The following is a 19,317-nucleotide window of genomic DNA, read 5'->3' as shown; positions in this document are numbered from 1 at the left end:
TGAGCGTGAACAATGAGTGTTTGCTGTACTACGTTGATGGACCTTTCCAGGGTGAGGCAGAGCGTGGACTCCAGTGGAGTACTTTGAAACTGTGTCACTGTGGCCTGCAGGCCCCACGGCAACACAGTGGTGGCCGTTTCCCAAGAGACAGAATGTGCTCGGTGAGGGGAGCAGCATCCTCCCTCCTGGCTTGGTGCCTCTGCCCTGGGAGTGACTTTGGGTGAGGTGGGAGCTGACCACCTTGGAAGCATTCAGGATAATGTAACCCAGAACCAAAGTGATGTGTGCCCCTTCTCCCGGGCACTGTACAGACCCACGAGGCTGATGGAGAAAGCCACCCAGGTCCTTCTGAAGTAGGTGACCGTAGGTCATGCTCATGAACTGTACTGTAGCCCCACTCGCAGGAAATCCCGTGTCCTGCGAAAAAATGTCACGTGGCAGTAGTCTGAGTGCGGCAGTGCCCTCATGACCATTAACAGTCACAACACACACAATAAAAACAACCACACGCAACACACACACACGGTACACAAAACACTCACCACACAAAACATACAGAGAGCCACGGACACAGCACAGAGCACAGTGCATAACACAACGTGACACACAGAGGACAGACAGATCACACACTTCATATGACACAGAAGAAGGCACACAATGCCCAACCCACACAAGCACGGACACAGGAAGCCACCCACGAAGGGACACACAGACTGCAACGCAGCACGCTCAGCACAGCTGAGAGCAATCAATGCAAAGAGCGCAAACAGCGCACAGCCCCACAGAAGAACACGCAGAGGACAAGCACAGCAGGATACACGTAAACTGCTCCCAACAGATGTTAAGCACAACGCACCCACCAGAAACACACCGCACAGAAACACAACACGCGCAACGCAGCAGACACAGTACATTCAAAACTAAAGACAGAAAGACACAATCAGTGCCCACAACCAAGGAAAACAACACACTTACAAAACAGAGACCTCGCCAAACACACAGCACACACATTACACACAAGCTGACACACGCACATCACAACACAGGCCGCAAACACACACAACACGACACGCAATGCAGAGAATGCCCACAGCACAAACTACACACACAGAACACAAAACCATGCACATTGCACGCACGGCCCACATAACGAAACGTGTGATCCATGCTACAATCTCACACCCAAGGTGCACGCAAAACAAGGCCACCACGCACATACACACGTAAAAGACAACACAGCACACCATACACCCTCAACACACTGCGCGCTGTACACAAAGCATACACACAACGCGAAACACAGGAAGCTTCAAAGGAAACGGTCAACGCACAAAGAACCTCAAGTTTACACATACACTAAAGCATGAGCGTGAACAATGAGTATTTGCTGTACTACGTTGATGGACCTTTCCAGGGTGAGGCAGAGCGTGGACTCCAGTGGAGTACTTTGAAACTGTGTCACTGTGGCCTGCAGGCCCCACGGCAACACAGTGGTGGCCGTTTCCCAAGAGACAGAATGTGCTCGGTGAGGGGAGCAGCATCCTCCCTCCTGGCTTGGTGCCTCTGCCCTGGGAGTGACTTTGGGTGAGGTGGGAGCTGACCACCTTGGAAGCATTCAGGATAATGTAACCCAGAACCAAAGTGATGTGTGCCCCTTCTCCCGGGCACTGTACAGACCCACGAGGCTGATGGAGAAAGCCACCCAGGTCCTTCTGAAGTAGGTGACCGTAGGTCATGCTCATGAACTGTACTGTAGCCCCACTCGCAGGAAATCCCGTGTCCTGCGAAAAAATGTCACGTGGCAGTAGTCTGAGTGCGGCAGTGCCCTCATGACCATTAACAGTCACAACACACACAATAAAAACAACCACACGCAACACACACACACGGTACACAAAACACTCACCACACAAAACATACAGAGAGCCACGGACACAGCACAGAGCACAGTGCATAACACAACGTGACACACAGAGGACAGACAGATCACACACTTCATATGACACAGAAGAAGGCACACAATGCCCAACCCACACAAGCACGGACACAGGAAGCCACCCACGAAGGGACACACAGACTGCAACGCAGCACGCTCAGCACAGCTGAGAGCAATCAATGCAAAGAGCACAAACAGCGCACAGCCCCACAGAAGAACACGCAGAGGACAAGCACAGCAGGATACACGTAAACTGCTCCCAACAGATGTTAAGCACAACGCACCCACCAGAAACACACCGCACAGAAACACAACACGCGCAACGCAGCAGACACAGTACATTCAAAACTAAAGACAGAAAGACACAATCAGTGCCCACAACCAAGGAAAACAACACACTTACAAAACAGAGACCTCGCCAAACACACAGCACACACATTACACACAAGCTGACACACGCACATCACAACACAGGCCGCAAACACACACAACACGACACGCAATGCAGAGAATGCCCACAGCACAAACTACACACACAGAACACAAAACCATGCACATTGCACGCACGGCCCACATAACGAAACGTGTGATCCATGCTACAATCTCACACCCAAGGTGCACGCAAAACAAGGCCACCACGCACATACACACGTAAAAGACAACACAGCACACCATACACCCTCAACACACTGCGCGCTGTACACAAAGCATACACACAACGCGAAACACAGGAAGCTTCAAAGGAAACGGTCAACGCACAAAGAACCTCAAGTTTACACATACACTAAAGCATGAGCGTGAACAATGAGTGTTTGCTGTACTACGTTGATGGACCTTTCCAGGGTGAGGCAGAGCGTGGACTCCAGTGGAGTACTTTGAAACTGTGTCACTGTGGCCTGCAGGCCCCACGGCAACACAGTGGTGGCCGTTTCCCAAGAGACAGAATGTGCTCGGTGAGGGGAGCAGCATCCTCCCTCCTGGCTTGGTGCCTCTGCCCTGGGAGTGACTTTGGGTGAGGTGGGAGCTGACCACCTTGGAAGCATTCAGGATAATGTAACCCAGAACCAAAGTGATGTGTGCCCCTTCTCCCGGGCACTGTACAGACCCACGAGGCTGATGGAGAAAGCCACCCAGGTCCTTCTGAAGTAGGTGACCGTAGGTCATGCTCATGAACTGTACTGTAGCCCCACTCGCAGGAAATCCCGTGTCCTGCGAAAAAATGTCACGTGGCAGTAGTCTGAGTGCGGCAGTGCCCTCATGACCATTAACAGTCACAACACACACAATAAAAACAACCACACGCAACACACACACACGGTACACAAAACACTCACCACACAAAACATACAGAGAGCCACGGACACAGCACAGAGCACAGTGCATAACACAACGTGACACACAGAGGACAGACAGATCACACACTTCATATGACACAGAAGAAGGCACACAATGCCCAACCCACACAAGCACGGACACAGGAAGCCACCCACGAAGGGACACACAGACTGCAACGCAGCACGCTCAGCACAGCTGAGAGCAATCAATGCAAAGAGCGCAAACAGCGCACAGCCCCACAGAAGAACACGCAGAGGACAAGCACAGCAGGATACACGTAAACTGCTCCCAACAGATGTTAAGCACAACGCACCCACCAGAAACACACCGCACAGAAACACAACACGCGCAACGCAGCAGACACAGTACATTCAAAAGTAAAGACAGAAAGACACAATCAGTGCCCACAACCAAGGAAAACAACACACTTACAAAACAGAGACCTCGCCAAACACACAGCACACACATTACACACAAGCTGACACACGCACATCACAACACAGGCCGCAAACACACACAACACGACACGCAATGCAGAGAATGCCCACAGCACAAACTACACACACAGAACACAAAACCACGCACATTGCACGCACGGCCCACATAACGAAACGTGTGATCCATGCTACAATCTCACACCCAAGGTGCACGCAAAACAAGGCCACCACGCACATACACACGTAAAAGACAACACAGCACACCATACACCCTCAACACACTGCGCGCTGTACACAAAGCATACACACAACGCGAAACACAGGAAGCTTCAAAGGAAACGGTCAACGCACAAAGAACCTCAAGTTTACACATACACTAAAGCATGAGCGTGAACAATGAGTATTTGCTGTACTACGTTGATGGACCTTTCCAGGGTGAGGCAGAGCGTGGACTCCAGTGGAGTACTTTGAAACTGTGTCACTGTGGCCTGCAGGCCCCACGGCAACACAGTGGTGGCCGTTTCCCAAGAGACAGAATGTGCTCGGTGAGGGGAGCAGCATCCTCCCTCCTGGCTTGGTGCCTCTGCCCTGGGAGTGACTTTGGGTGAGGTGGGAGCTGACCACCTTGGAAGCATTCAGGATAATGTAACCCAGAACCAAAGTGATGTGTGCCCCTTCTCCAGGGCACTGTACAGACCCACGAGGCTGATGGAGAAAGCCACCCAGGTCCTTCTGAAGTAGGTGACCGTAGGTCATGCTCATGAACTGTACTGTAGCCCCACTCGCAGGAAATCCCGTGTCCTGCGAAAAAATGTCACGTGGCAGTAGTCTGAGTGCGGCAGTGCCCTCATGACCATTAACAGTCACAACACACACAATAAAAACAACCACACGCAACACACACACACGGTACACAAAACACTCACCACACAAAACATACAGAGAGCCACGGACACAGCACAGAGCACAGTGCATAACACAACGTGACACACAGAGGACAGACAGATCACACACTTCATATGTCACAGAAGAAGGCACACAATGCCCAACCCACACAAGCACGGACACAGGAAGCCACGCACGAAGGGACACACAGACTGCAACGCAGCACGCTCAGCACAGCTGAGAGCAATCAATGCAAAGAGCGCAAACAGCGCACAGCCCCACAGAAGAACACGCAGAGGACAAGCACAGCAGGATACACGTAAACTGCTCCCAACAGATGTTAAGCACAACGCACCCACCAGAAACACACCGCACAGAAACACAACACGCGCAACGCAGCAGACACAGTACATTCAAAACTAAAGACAGAAAGACACAATCAGTGCCCACAACCAAGGAAAACAACACACTTACAAAACAGAGACCTCGCCAAACACACAGCACACACATTACACACAAGCAGACACACGCACATCACAACAAAGGCCGCAAACACACACAACACGACAAGCAATGCAGAGAATGCCCACAGCACAAACTACACACACAGAACACAAAACCACGCACATTGCACGCACGGCCCACATAACGAAACGTGTGATCCATGCTACAGTCTCAGCACCCAAGGTGCACGCAAAACAAAGCCACCACGCACATACACACCTAAAAGACAACACAGCACACCATACACCCTAAACACACTGCGCGCTGTACACAAAGCATACACACAACGCGAAACAAAGGAAGCTTCAAAGGAAACGGTCAACGCACAAAGAACCTCAAGTTTACACATACACTAAAGCATGTGCGTGAACAATGAGTGTTTGCTGTACTACGTTTATGAACCTTTCAACGGTGAGGCAGAGCGTGGCCTCCAGTGGAGTACTTTGAAACTGTGTCACTGTGGCCTGCAGGCCCCACGGCAACACAGTGGTGGCCGTTTCCCAAGAGACAGAATGTGCTCGGTGAGGGGAGCAGCATCCTCCCTCCTGGCTTGGTGCCTCTGCCCTGGGAGTGACTTTGGGTGAGGTGGGAGCTGACCACCTTGGAAGCATTCAGGATAATGTAACCCAGAACCAAAGTGATGTGTGCCCCTTCTCCCGGGCACTGTACAGACCCACGAGGCTGATGGAGAAAGCCACCCAGGTCCTTCTGAAGTAGGTGACCGTAGGTCATGCTCATGAACTGTACTGTAGCCCCACTCGCAGGAAATCCCGTGTCCTGCGAAAAAATGTCACGTGGCAGTAGTCTGAGTGCGGCAGTGCCCTCATGACCATTAACAGTCACAACACACACAATAAAAACAACCACACGCAACACACACACACGGTACACAAAACACTCACCACACAAAACATACAGAGAGCCACGGACACAGCACAGAGCACAGTGCATAACACAACGTGACACACAGAGGACAGACAGATCACACACTTCATATGACACAGAAGAAGGCACACAATGCCCAACCCACACAATCACGGACACAGGAAGCCACGCACGAAGGGACACACAGACTGCAACGCAGCACGCTCAGCACAGCTGAGAGCAATCAATGCAAAGAGCGCAAACAGCGCACAGCCCCACAGAAGAACACGCAGACAAGCACAGCAGGATACACGTAAACTGCTCCCAACAGATGTTAAGCACAACGCACCCACCAGAAACACACCGCACAGAAACACAACACGTGCAAAGCAGCAGACACAGTACATTCAAAAGTAAAGACAGAAAGACACAATCAGTGCCCACAACCAAGGAAAACAACACACTTACAAAACAGAGACCTCGCCAAACACACAGGACAAACATTACACACAAGCTGACACACGCACATCACAACACAGGCCGCAAACACACACAACACCACATGCAATGCAGAGAATGCCCACAGCACAAACTACACACACAGAACACAAAACCACGCACATTGCACGCACGGCCCACATAACGAAACGTGTGATCCATGCTCCAATCTCAGCACCCAAGGTACACGCAAAACAAGGCCACCACGCACATACATCACGTAAAAGACAACACAGCACACCATACACCCTCAACACACTGCGCGCTGTACACAAAGCATACACACAACGCGAAACACAGGAAGCTTCAAAGGAAACGGTCAACGCACAAAGATCCTCAAGTTTACACATACACTAAAGCATATGCGTGAACAATGAGTGTTTGCTGTCCTACCTTGATGGACCTTTCCAGAGTGAGGCAGAGCGTGGACTCCAGTGGAGGACATTGAAACTGCGTCAGTGTGGCCTGCAGGCCCCACGGCAACACAGTGGTGGCCTTTTCCCAAAGACAGAATGTGCTCGGTGAGGGGAGCAGCATCCTCCCTCCTGGCTTGGTGCCTCTGCCCTGGGAGTGACTTTGGGTGAGGTGGGAGCTGACCACCTTGGAAGCATTCAGGATAATGTAACCCAGAACCAAAGTGATGTGTGCCCCTTCTCCCGGGCACTGTACAGACCCACGAGGCTGATGGAGAAAGCCACCCAGGTCCTTCTGAAGTAGGTGACCGTAGGTCATGCTCATGAACTGTACTGTAGCCCCACTCGCAGGAAATCCCGTGTCCTGCGAAAAAATGTCACGTGGCAGTAGTCTGAGTTCGGCAGTGCCCTCATGACCATTAACAGTCACAACACACACAATAAAAACAACCACACGCAACACACACACACGGTACACAAAACACTCACCACACAAAACATACAGAGAGCCACGGACACAGCACAGAGCACAGTGCATAACACAACGTGACACACAGAGGACAGACAGATCACACACTTCATATGACACAGAAGAAGGCACACAATGCACAACCCACACAAGCACGGACACAGGAAGCCACGCACGAAGGGACACACAGACTGCAACGCAGCACGCTCAGCACAGCTGAGAGCATTCAATGCAAAGAGCACAAACTGCGCACAGCCCCACAGAAGAACACGCAGAGGGCAAGCACAGCAGGATACACGTAAACTGCTCCCAACAGATGTTAAGCACAACGCACCCACCAGAAACACACTACACAGAATCACAACACGCGCAACGCAGCAGACACAGTACATTCAAATGTAAAGACAGAAAGACACAATCAGTGCCCACAACCAAGGAAAACAACACACTTACAAAACAGAGACCTCGCCAAACACAGCACACACCTTACACACAAGCTAACACACGCACATCACAACACAGGCCGCAAACACACACAACACGACACGCAATGCAGAGAATGCCCACAGCACAAACTACACACACAGAACACAAAACCAATCACATTGCACGCACGGCCCACATAACGAAAAGTGTGATCCATGCTACAATCTCACACCCAAGGTGCACGCAAAACAAGGCCACCACGCACATACACACGTAAAAGACAACACAGCACACCATACACCCTCAACACACTGCGCGCTGTACACAAAGCATACACACAACGCGAAACACAGGAAGCTTCAAAGGAAACGGTCAACGCACAAAGAACCCCAAGTTTACACATACACTAAAGCATGAGCGTGAACAATGAGTATTTGCTGTACTACGTTGATGGACCTTTCCAGGGTGAGGCAGAGCGTGGACTCCAGTGGAGTACTTTGAAACTGTGTCACTGTGGCCTGCAGGCCCCACGGCAACACAGTGGTGGCCGTTTCCCAAGAGACAGAATGTGCTCGGTGAGGGGAGCAGCATCCTCCCTCCTGGCTTGGTGCCTCTGCCCTGGGAGTGACTTTGGGTGAGGTGGGAGCTGACCACCTTGGAAGCATTCAGGATAATGTAACCCAGAACCAAAGTGATGTGTGCCCCTTCTCCAGGGCACTGTACAGACCCACGAGGCTGATGGAGAAAGCCACCCAGGTCCTTCTGAAGTAGGTGACCGTAGGTCATGCTCATGAACTGTACTGTAGCCCCACTCGCAGGAAATCCCGTGTCCTGCGAAAAAATGTCACGTGGCAGTAGTCTGAGTGCGGCAGTGCCCTCATGACCATTAGCAGTCACAACACACACAATAAAAACAACCACACGCAACACACACACACGGTACACAAAACACTCACCACACAAAACATACAGAGAGCCACGGACACAGCACAGAGCACAGTGCATAACACAACGTGACACACAGAGGACAGACAGATCACACACTTCATATGACACAGAAGAAGGCACACAATGCCCAACCCACACAAGCACGGACACAGGAAGCCACCCACGAAGGGACACACAGACTACAACGCAGCACGCTCAGCACAGCTGAGAGCAATCAATGCAAAGAGCACAAACAGCGCACAGCCCCACAGAAGAACACGCAGAGGACAAGCACAGCAGGATACACGTAAACTGCTCCCAACAGATGTTAAGCACAACGCACCCACCAGAAACACACCGCACAGAAACACAACACGCGCAACGCAGCAGACACAGTACATTCAAAACTAAAGACAGAAAGACACAATCAGTGCCCACAACCAAGGAAAACAACACACTTACAAAACAGAGACCTCGCCAAACACACAGCACACACATTACACACAAGCTGACACACGCACATCACAACACAGGCCGCAAACACACACAACACGACACGCAATGCAGAGAATGCCCACAGCACAAACTACACACACAGAACACAAAACCATGCACATTGCACGCACGGCCCACATAACGAAAAGTGTGATCCATGCTACAATCTCACACCCAAGGTGCACGCAAAACAAGGCCACCACGCACATACACACGTAAAAGACAACACAGCACACCATACACCCTCAACACACTGCGCGCTGTACACAAAGCATACACACAACGCGAAACACAGGAAGCTTCAAAGGAAACGGTCAACGCACAAAGAACCTCAAGTTTACACATACACTAAAGCATGAGCGTGAACAATGAGTGTTTGCTGTACTACGTTGATGGACCTTTCCAGGGTGAGGCAGAGCGTGGACTCCAGTGGAGTACTTTGAAACTGTGTCACTGTGGCCTGCAGGCCCCACGGCAACACAGTGGTGGCCGTTTCCCAAGAGACAGAATGTGCTCGGTGAGGGGAGCAGCATCTTCCCTCCTGGCTTGGTGCCTCTGCCCTGGGAGTGACTTTGGGTGAGGTGGGAGCTGACCACCTTGGAAGCATTCAGGATAATGTAACCCAGAACCAAAGTGATGTGTGCCCCTTCTCCCGGGCACTGTACTGACCAATGAGGCTGATGGAGAAAGCCACCCAGGTCCTTCTGAAGTAGGTGACCGTAGGTCATGCTCATGAACTGTACTGTAGCCCCACTCGCAGGAAATCCCGTGTCCTGCGAAAAAATGTCACGTGGCAGTAGTCTGAGTGCGGCAGTGCCCTCATGACCATTAACAGTCACAACACACACAATAAAAACAACCACACGCAACACACACACACGGTACACAAAACACTCACCACACAAAACATACAGAGAGCCACGGACACAGCACAGAGCACAGTGCATAACACAAAGTGACACACAGAGGACAGATCACACACTTCATATGACACAGTAGAAGGCACACAATGCACAACCCACACAATCACGGACACAGGAAGCCACGCACGAAGGGACACACAGACTGCAACGCAGCACGCTCAGCACAGCTGAGAGCAATCAATGCAAAGAGCGCAAACAGCGCACAGCCCCACAGAAGAACACGCAGACAAGCACAGCAGGATACACGTAAACTGCTCCCAACAGATGTTAAGCACAACGCACCCACCAGAAACACACCGCACAGAAACACAACACGTGCAAAGCAGCAGACACAGTACATTCAAAAGTAAAGACAGAAAGACACAATCAGTGCCCACAACCAAGGAAAACAACACACTTACAAAACAGAGACCTCGCCAAACACACAGGACAAACATTACACACAAGCTGACACACGCACATCACAACACAGGCCGCAAACACACACAACACCACATGCAATGCAGAGAATGCCCACAGCACAAACTACACACACAGAACACAAAACCACGCACATTGCACGCACGGCCCACATAACGAAACGTGTGATCCATGCTCCAATCTCAGCACCCAAGGTACACGCAAAACAAGGCCACCACGCACATACATCACGTAAAAGACAACACAGCACACCATACACCCTCAACACACTGCGCGCTGTACACAAAGCATACACACAACGCGAAACACAGGAAGCTTCAAAGGAAACGGTCAACGCACAAAGATCCTCAAGTTTACACATACACTAAAGCATATGCGTGAACAATGAGTGTTTGCTGTCCTACCTTGATGGACCTTTCCAGAGTGAGGCAGAGCGTGGACTCCAGTGGAGGACATTGAAACTGCGTCAGTGTGGCCTGCAGGCCCCACGGCAACACAGTGGTGGCCTTTTCCCAAAGACAGAATGTGCTCGGTGAGGGGAGCAGCATCCTCCCTCCTGGCTTGGTGCCTCTGCCCTGGGAGTGACTTTGGGTGAGGTGGGAGCTGACCACCTTGGAAGCATTCAGGATAATGTAACCCAGAACCAAAGTGATGTGTGCCCCTTCTCCCGGGCACTGTACAGACCCACGAGGCTGATGGAGAAAGCCACCCAGGTCCTTCTGAAGTAGGTGACCGTAGGTCATGCTCATGAACTGTACTGTAGCCCCACTCGCAGGAAATCCCGTGTCCTGCGAAAAAATGTCACGTGGCAGTAGTCTGAGTTCGGCAGTGCCCTCATGACCATTAACAGTCACAACACACACAATAAAAACAACCACACGCAACACACACACACGGTACACAAAACACTCACCACACAAAACATACAGAGAGCCACGGACACAGCACAGAGCACAGTGCATAACACAACGTGACACACAGAGGACAGACAGATCACAAACTTCATATGACACAGAAGAAGGCACACAATGCACAACCCACACAAGCACGGACACAGGAAGCCACGCACGAAGGGACACACAGACTACCACGCAGTACGCTCAGAACAGCTGAGAGCAATCAATGCAAAGAGCGCAAACAGCGCACAGCCCCACAGAAGAACACGCAGAGGACAAGCACAGCAGGATACACGTAAACTGCTCCCAACAGATGTTAATCACAACGCACCCACCAGAAACACACTACACAGAATCACAACACGCGCAACGCAGCAGACACAGTACATTCAAAAGTAAAGACAGAAAGACACAATCAGTGCCCACAACCAAGGAAAACAACACACTTACAAAACAGAGACCTCGCCAAACACAGCACACACCTTACACACAAGCTAACACACGCACATCACAACACAGGCCGCAAACACACACAACACGACACGCAATGCAGAGAATGCCCACAGCACAAACTACACACACAGAACACAAAACCACGCACATTGCACGCACGGCCCACATAACGAAACGTGTGGTCCATGCTACAATCTCACCACCCAAGGTGCACGCAAAACAAGGCCACCACGCACATACACACGTAAAAGACAACACAGCACACCATACACCCTCAACACACTGCGCGCTGTACACAAAGCATACACACAACGCGAAACACAGGAAGCTTCAAAGGAAACGGTCAACGCACAAAGAACCCCAAGTTTACACATACACTAAAGCATGAGCGTGAACAATGAGTATTTGCTGTACTACGTTGATGGACCTTTCCAGGGTGAGGCAGAGCGTGGACTCCAGTGGAGTACTTTGAAACTGTGTCACTGTGGCCTGCAGGCCCCACGGCAACACAGTGGTGGCCGTTTCCCAAGAGACAGAATGTGCTCGGTGAGGGGAGCAGCATCCTCCCTCCTGGCTTGGTGCCTCTGCCCTGGGAGTGACTTTGGGTGAGGTGGGAGCTGACCACCTTGGAAGCATTCAGGATAATGTAACCCAGAACCAAAGTGATGTGTGCCCCTTCTCCCGGGCACTGTACAGACCCACGAGGCTGATGGAGAAAGCCACCCAGGTCCTTCTGAAGTAGGTGACCGTAGGTCATGCTCATGAACTGTACTGTAGCCCCACTCGCAGGAAATCCCGTGTCCTGCGAAAAAATGTCACGTGGCAGTAGTCTGAGTGCGGCAGTGCCCTCATGACCATTAACAGTCACAACACACACAATAAAAACAACCACACGCAACACACACACACGGTACACAAAACACTCACCACACAAAACATACAGAGAGCCACGGACACAGCACAGAGCACAGTGCATAACACAACGTGACACACAGAGGACAGACAGATCACACACTTCATATGACACAGAAGAAGGCACACAATGCCCAACCCACACAAGCACGGACACAGGAAGCCACCCACGAAGGGACACACAGACTACAACGCAGCACGCTCAGCACAGCTGAGAGCAATCAATGCAAAGAGCACAAACAGCGCACAGCCCCACAGAAGAACACGCAGAGGACAAGCACAGCAGGATACACGTAAACTGCTCCCAACAGATGTTAAGCACAACGCACCCACCAGAAACACACCGCACAGAAACACAACACGCGCAACGCAGCAGACACAGTACATTCAAAACTAAAGACAGAAAGACACAATCAGTGCCCACAACCAAGGAAAACAACACACTTACAAAACAGAGACCTCGCCAAACACACAGCACACACATTACACACAAGCTGACACACGCACATCACAACACAGGCCGCAAACACACACAACACGACACGCAATGCAGAGAATGCCCACAGCACAAACTACACACACAGAACACAAAACCATGCACATTGCACGCACGGCCCACATAACGAAACGTGTGATCCATGCTACAATCTCACACCCAAGGTGCACGCAAAACAAGGCCACCACGCACATACACACGTAAAAGACAACACAGCACACCATACACCCTCAACACACTGCGCGCTGTACACAAAGCATACACACAACGCGAAACACAGGAAGCTTCAAAGGAAACGGTCAACGCACAAAGAACCTCAAGTTTACACATACACTAAAGCATGAGCGTGAACAATGAGTGTTTGCTGTACTACGTTGATGGACCTTTCCAGGGTGAGGCAGAGCGTGGACTCCAGTGGAGTACTTTGAAACTGTGTCACTGTGGCCTGCAGGCCCCACGGCAACACAGTGGTGGCCGTTTCCCAAGAGACAGAATGTGCTCGGTGAGGGGAGCAGCATCCTCCCTCCTGGCTTGGTGCCTCTGCCCTGGGAGTGACTTTGGGTGAGGTGGGAGCTGACCACCTTGGAAGCATTCAGGATAATGTAACCCAGAACCAAAGTGATGTGTGCCCCTTCTCCCGGGCACTGTACAGACCCACGAGGCTGATGGAGAAAGCCACCCAGGTCCTTCTGAAGTAGGTGACCGTAGGTCATGCTCATGAACTGTACTGTAGCCCCACTCGCAGGAAATCCCGTGTCCTGCGAAAAAATGTCACGTGGCAGTAGTCTGAGTGCGGCAGTGCCCTCATGACCATTAACAGTCACAACACACACAATAAAAACAACCACACGCAACACACACACACGGTACACAAAACACTCACCACACAAAACATACAGAGAGCCACGGACACAGCACAGAGCACAGTGCATAACACAACGTGACACACAGAGGACAGACAGATCACACACTTCATATGACACAGAAGAAGGCACACAATGCCCAACCCACACAAGCACGGACACAGGAAGCCACCCACGAAGGGACACACAGACTACAACGCAGCACGCTCAGCACAGCTGAGAGCAATCAATGCAAAGAGCACAAACAGCGCACAGCCCCACAGAAGAACACGCAGAGGACAAGCACAGCAGGATACACGTAAACTGCTCCCAACAGATGTTAAGCACAACGCACCCACCAGAAACACACCGCACAGAAACACAACACGCGCAACGCAGCAGACACAGTACATTCAAAACTAAAGACAGAAAGACACAATCAGTGCCCACAACCAAGGAAAACAACACACTTACAAAACAGAGACCTCGCCAAACACACAGCACACACATTACACACAAGCTGACACACGCACATCACAACACAGGCCGCAAACACACACAACACGACACGCAATGCAGAGAATGCCCACAGCACAAACTACACACACAGAACACAAAACCACGCACATTGCACGCACGGCCCACATAACGAAACGTGTGATCCATGCTACAATCTCACACCCAAGGTGCACGCAAAACAAGGCCACCACGCACATACACACGTAAAAGACAACACAGCACACCATACACCCTCAACACACTGCGCGCTGTACACAAAGCATACACACAACGCGAAACACAGGAAGCTTCAAAGGAAACGGTCAACGCACAAAGAACCTCAAGTTTACACATACACTAAAGCATGAGCGTGAACAATGAGTGTTTGCTGTACTACGTTGATGGACCTTTCCAGGGTGAGGCAGAGCGTGGACTCCAGTGGAGTACTTTGAAACTGTGTCACTGTGGCCTGCAGGCCCCACGGCAACACAGTGGTGGCCGTTTCCCAAGAGACAGAATGTGCTCGGTGAGGGGAGCAGCATCCTCCCTCCTGGCTTGGTGCCTCTGCCCTGGGAGTGACTTTGGGTGAGGTGGGAGCTGACCACCTTGGAAGCATTCAGGATAATGTAACCCAGAACCAAAGTGATGTGTGCCCCTTCTCCCGGGCACTGTACAGACCCACGAGGCTGATGGAGAAAGCCACCCAGGTCCTTCTGAAGTAGGTGACCGTAGGTCATGCTCATGAACTGTACTGTAGCCCCACTCGCAGGAAATCCCGTGTCCTGCGAAAAAATGTCACGTGGCAGTAGTCTGAGTGCGGCAGTGCCCTCATGACCATTAACAGTCACAACACACACAATAAAAACAACCACACGCAACACACACACACGGTACACAAAACACTCACCACACAAAACATACAGAGAGCCACGGACACAGCACAGAGCACAGTGCATAACACAACGTGACACACAGAGGACAGACAGATCACACACTTCATATGACACAGAAGAAGGCACACAATGCACAACCCACACAAGCACGGACACAGGAAGCCACGCACGAAGGGACACACAGACTGCAACGCAGCACGCTCAGCACAGCTGAGAGCAATCAATGCAAAGAGCGCAAACAGCGCACAGCCCCACAGAAGAACACGCAGAGGACAAGCACAGCAGGATACACGTAAACTGCTCCCAACAGATGTTAAGCACAACGCACCCACCAGAAACACACCGCACAGAAACACAACACGCGCAACGCAGCAGACACAGTACATTCAAAAGTAAAGACAGAAAGACACAATCAGTGCCCACAACCAAGGAAAACAACACACTTACAAAACAGAGACCTCGCCAAACACACAGCACACACATTACACAAAAGCTGACACACGCACATCACAACACAGGCCGCAAACACACACAACACGAGACGCAATGCAGAGAATGCCCACAGCACAAACTACACACACAGAACACAAAACCACGCACATTGCACGCACGGCCCACATAACGAAACGTGTGATCCATGCTACAGTCTCAGCACCCAAGGTGCACGCAAAACAAGGCCACCACGCACATACACACCTAAAAGAAAACACAGCACACCATACACCCTAAACACACTGCGCGCTGTACACAAAGCATACACACAACGCGAAACACAGGAAGCTTCAAAGGAAACGGTCAACGCACAAAGAACCTCAAGTTTACACATACACTAAAGCATGAGCGTGAACAATGAGTGTTTGCTGTACTACGTTGATGGACCTTTCCAGGGTGAGGCAGAGCGTGGACTCCAGTGGAGTACTTTGAAACTGTGTCACTGTGGCCTGCAGGCCCCACGGCAACACAGTGGTGGCCGTTTCCCAAGAGACAGAATGTGCTCGGTGAGGGGAGCAGCATCCTCCCTCCTGGCTTGGTGCCTCTGCCCTGGGAGTGACTTTGGGTGAGGTGGGAGCTGACCACCTTGGAAGCATTCAGGATAATGTAACCCAGAACCAAAGTGATGTGTGCCCCTTCTCCCGGGCACTGTACAGACCCACGAGGCTGATGGAGAAAGCCACCCAGGTCCTTCTGAAGTAGGTGACCGTAGGTCATGCTCATGAACTGTACTGTAGCCCCACTCGCAGGAAATCCCGTGTCCTGCGAAAAAATGTCACGTGGCAGTAGTCTGAGTGCGGCAGTGCCCTCATGACCATTAACAGTCACAACACACACAATAAAAACAACCACACGCAACACACACACACGGTACACAAAACACTCACCACACAAAACATACAGAGAGCCACGGACACAGCACAGAGCACAGTGCATAACACAACGTGACACACAGAGGACAGACAGATCACACACTTCATATGACACAGAAGAAGGCACACAATGCCCAACCCACACAAGCACGGACACCGGAAGCCACGCACGAAGGGACACACAGACTACAACGCAGCACGCTCAGCACAGCTGAGAGCAATCAATGCAAAGAGCACAAACAGCGCACAGCCCCACAGAAGAACACGCAGAGGACAAGCACAGCAGGATACACGTAAACTGCTCCCAACAGATGTTAAGCACAACGCACCCACCAGAAACACACCGCACAGAAACACAACACGCGCAACGCAGCAGACACAGTACATTCAAAAGTAAAGACAGAAAGACACAATCAGTGCCCACAACCAAGGAAAACAACACACTTACAAAACAGAGACCTCGCCAAACACACAGCACACACATTACACACAAGCTGACACACGCACATCACAACACAGGCCGCAAACACACACAACACGACACGCAATGCAGAGAATGCCCACAGCACAAACTACACACACAGAACACAAAACCATGCACATTGCACGCACGGCCCACATAACGAAACGTGTGATCCATGCTACAATCTCACACCCAAGGTGCACGCAAAACAAGGCCACCACGCACATACACACGTAAAAGACAACACAGCACACCATACACCCTCAACACACTGCGCGCTGTACACAAAGCATACACACAACGCGAAACACAGGAAGCTTCAAAGGAAACGGTCAACGCACAAAGAACCTCAAGTTTACACATACACTAAAGCATGAGCGTGAACAATGAGTGTTTGCTGTACTACGTTGATGGACCTTTCCAGGGTGAGGCAGAGCGTGGACTCCAGTGGAGTACTTTGAAACTGTGTCACTGTGGCCTGCAGGCCCCACGGCAACACAGTGGTGGCCGTTTCCCAAGAGACAGAATGTGCTCGGTGAGGGGAGCAGCATCCTCCCTCCTGGCTTGGTGCCTCTGCCCTGGGAGTGACTTTGGGTGAGGTGGGAGCTGACCACCTTGGAAGCATTCAGGATAATGTAACCCAGAACCAAAGTGATGTGTGCCCCTTCTCCCGGGCACTGTACAGACCCACGAGGCTGATGGAGAAAGCCACCCAGGTCCTTCTGAAGTAGGTGACCGTAGGTCATGCTCATGAACTGTACTGTAGCCCCACTCGCAGGAAATCCCGTGTCCTGCGAAAAAATGTCACGTGGCAGTAGTCTGAGTGCGGCAGTGCCCTCATGACCATTAACAGTCACAACACACACAATAAAAACAACCACACGCAACACACACACACGGTACACAAAACACTCACCACACAAAACATACAGAGAGCCACGGACACAGCACAGAGCACAGTGCATAACACAACGTGACACACAGAGGACAGACAGATCACACACTTCATATGACACAGAAGAAGGCACACAATGCACAACCCACACAAGCACGGACACAGGAAGCCACGCACGAAGGGACACACAGACTACAACGCAGCACGCTCAGCACAGCTGAGAGCAATCAATGCAAAGAGCACAAACAGCGCACAGCCCCACAGAAGAACACGCAGAGGACAAGCACAGCAGGATACACGTAAACTGCTCCCAACAGATGTTAAGCACAACGCACCCACCAGAAACACACCGCACAGAAACACAACACGCGCAACGCAGCAGACACAGTACATTCAAAAGTAAAGACAGAAAGACACAATCAGTGCCCACAACCAAGGAAAACAACACACTTACAAAACAGAGACCTCGCCAAACACACAGCACACACATTACACACAAGCTGACACACGCACATCACAACACAGGCCGCAAACACACACAACACGACACGCAATGCAGAGAATGCCCACAGCACAAACTACACACACAGAACACAAAACCATGCACATTGCACGCACGGCCCACATAACGAAACGTGTGATCCATGCTACAATCTCACACCCAAGGTGCACGCAAAACAAGGCCACCACGCACATACACACGTAAAAGACAACACAGCACACCATACACCCTCAACACACTGCGCGCTGTACACAAAGCATACACACAACGCGAAACACAGGAAGCTTCAAAGGAAACGGTCAACGCACAAAGAACCTCAAGTTTACACATACACTAAAGCATGAGCGTGAACAATGAGTGTTTGCTGTACTACGTTGATGGACCTTTCCAGGGTGAGGCAGAGCGTGGACTCCAGTGGAGTACTTTGAAACTGTGTCACTGTGGCCTGCAGGCCCCACGGCAACACAGTGGTGGCCGTTTCCCAAGAGACAGAATGTGCTCGGTGAGGGGAGCAGCATCCTCCCTCCTGGCTTGGTGCCTCTGCCCTGGGAGTGACTTTGGGTGAGGTGGG

This window comes from Manis javanica, chromosome 17 (assembly GCF_040802235.1).
Source record: "Manis javanica isolate MJ-LG chromosome 17, MJ_LKY, whole genome shotgun sequence".
Taxonomy (NCBI): domain Eukaryota; kingdom Metazoa; phylum Chordata; class Mammalia; order Pholidota; family Manidae; genus Manis; species Manis javanica.
This window is presented reverse-complemented; position numbering follows the sequence as displayed.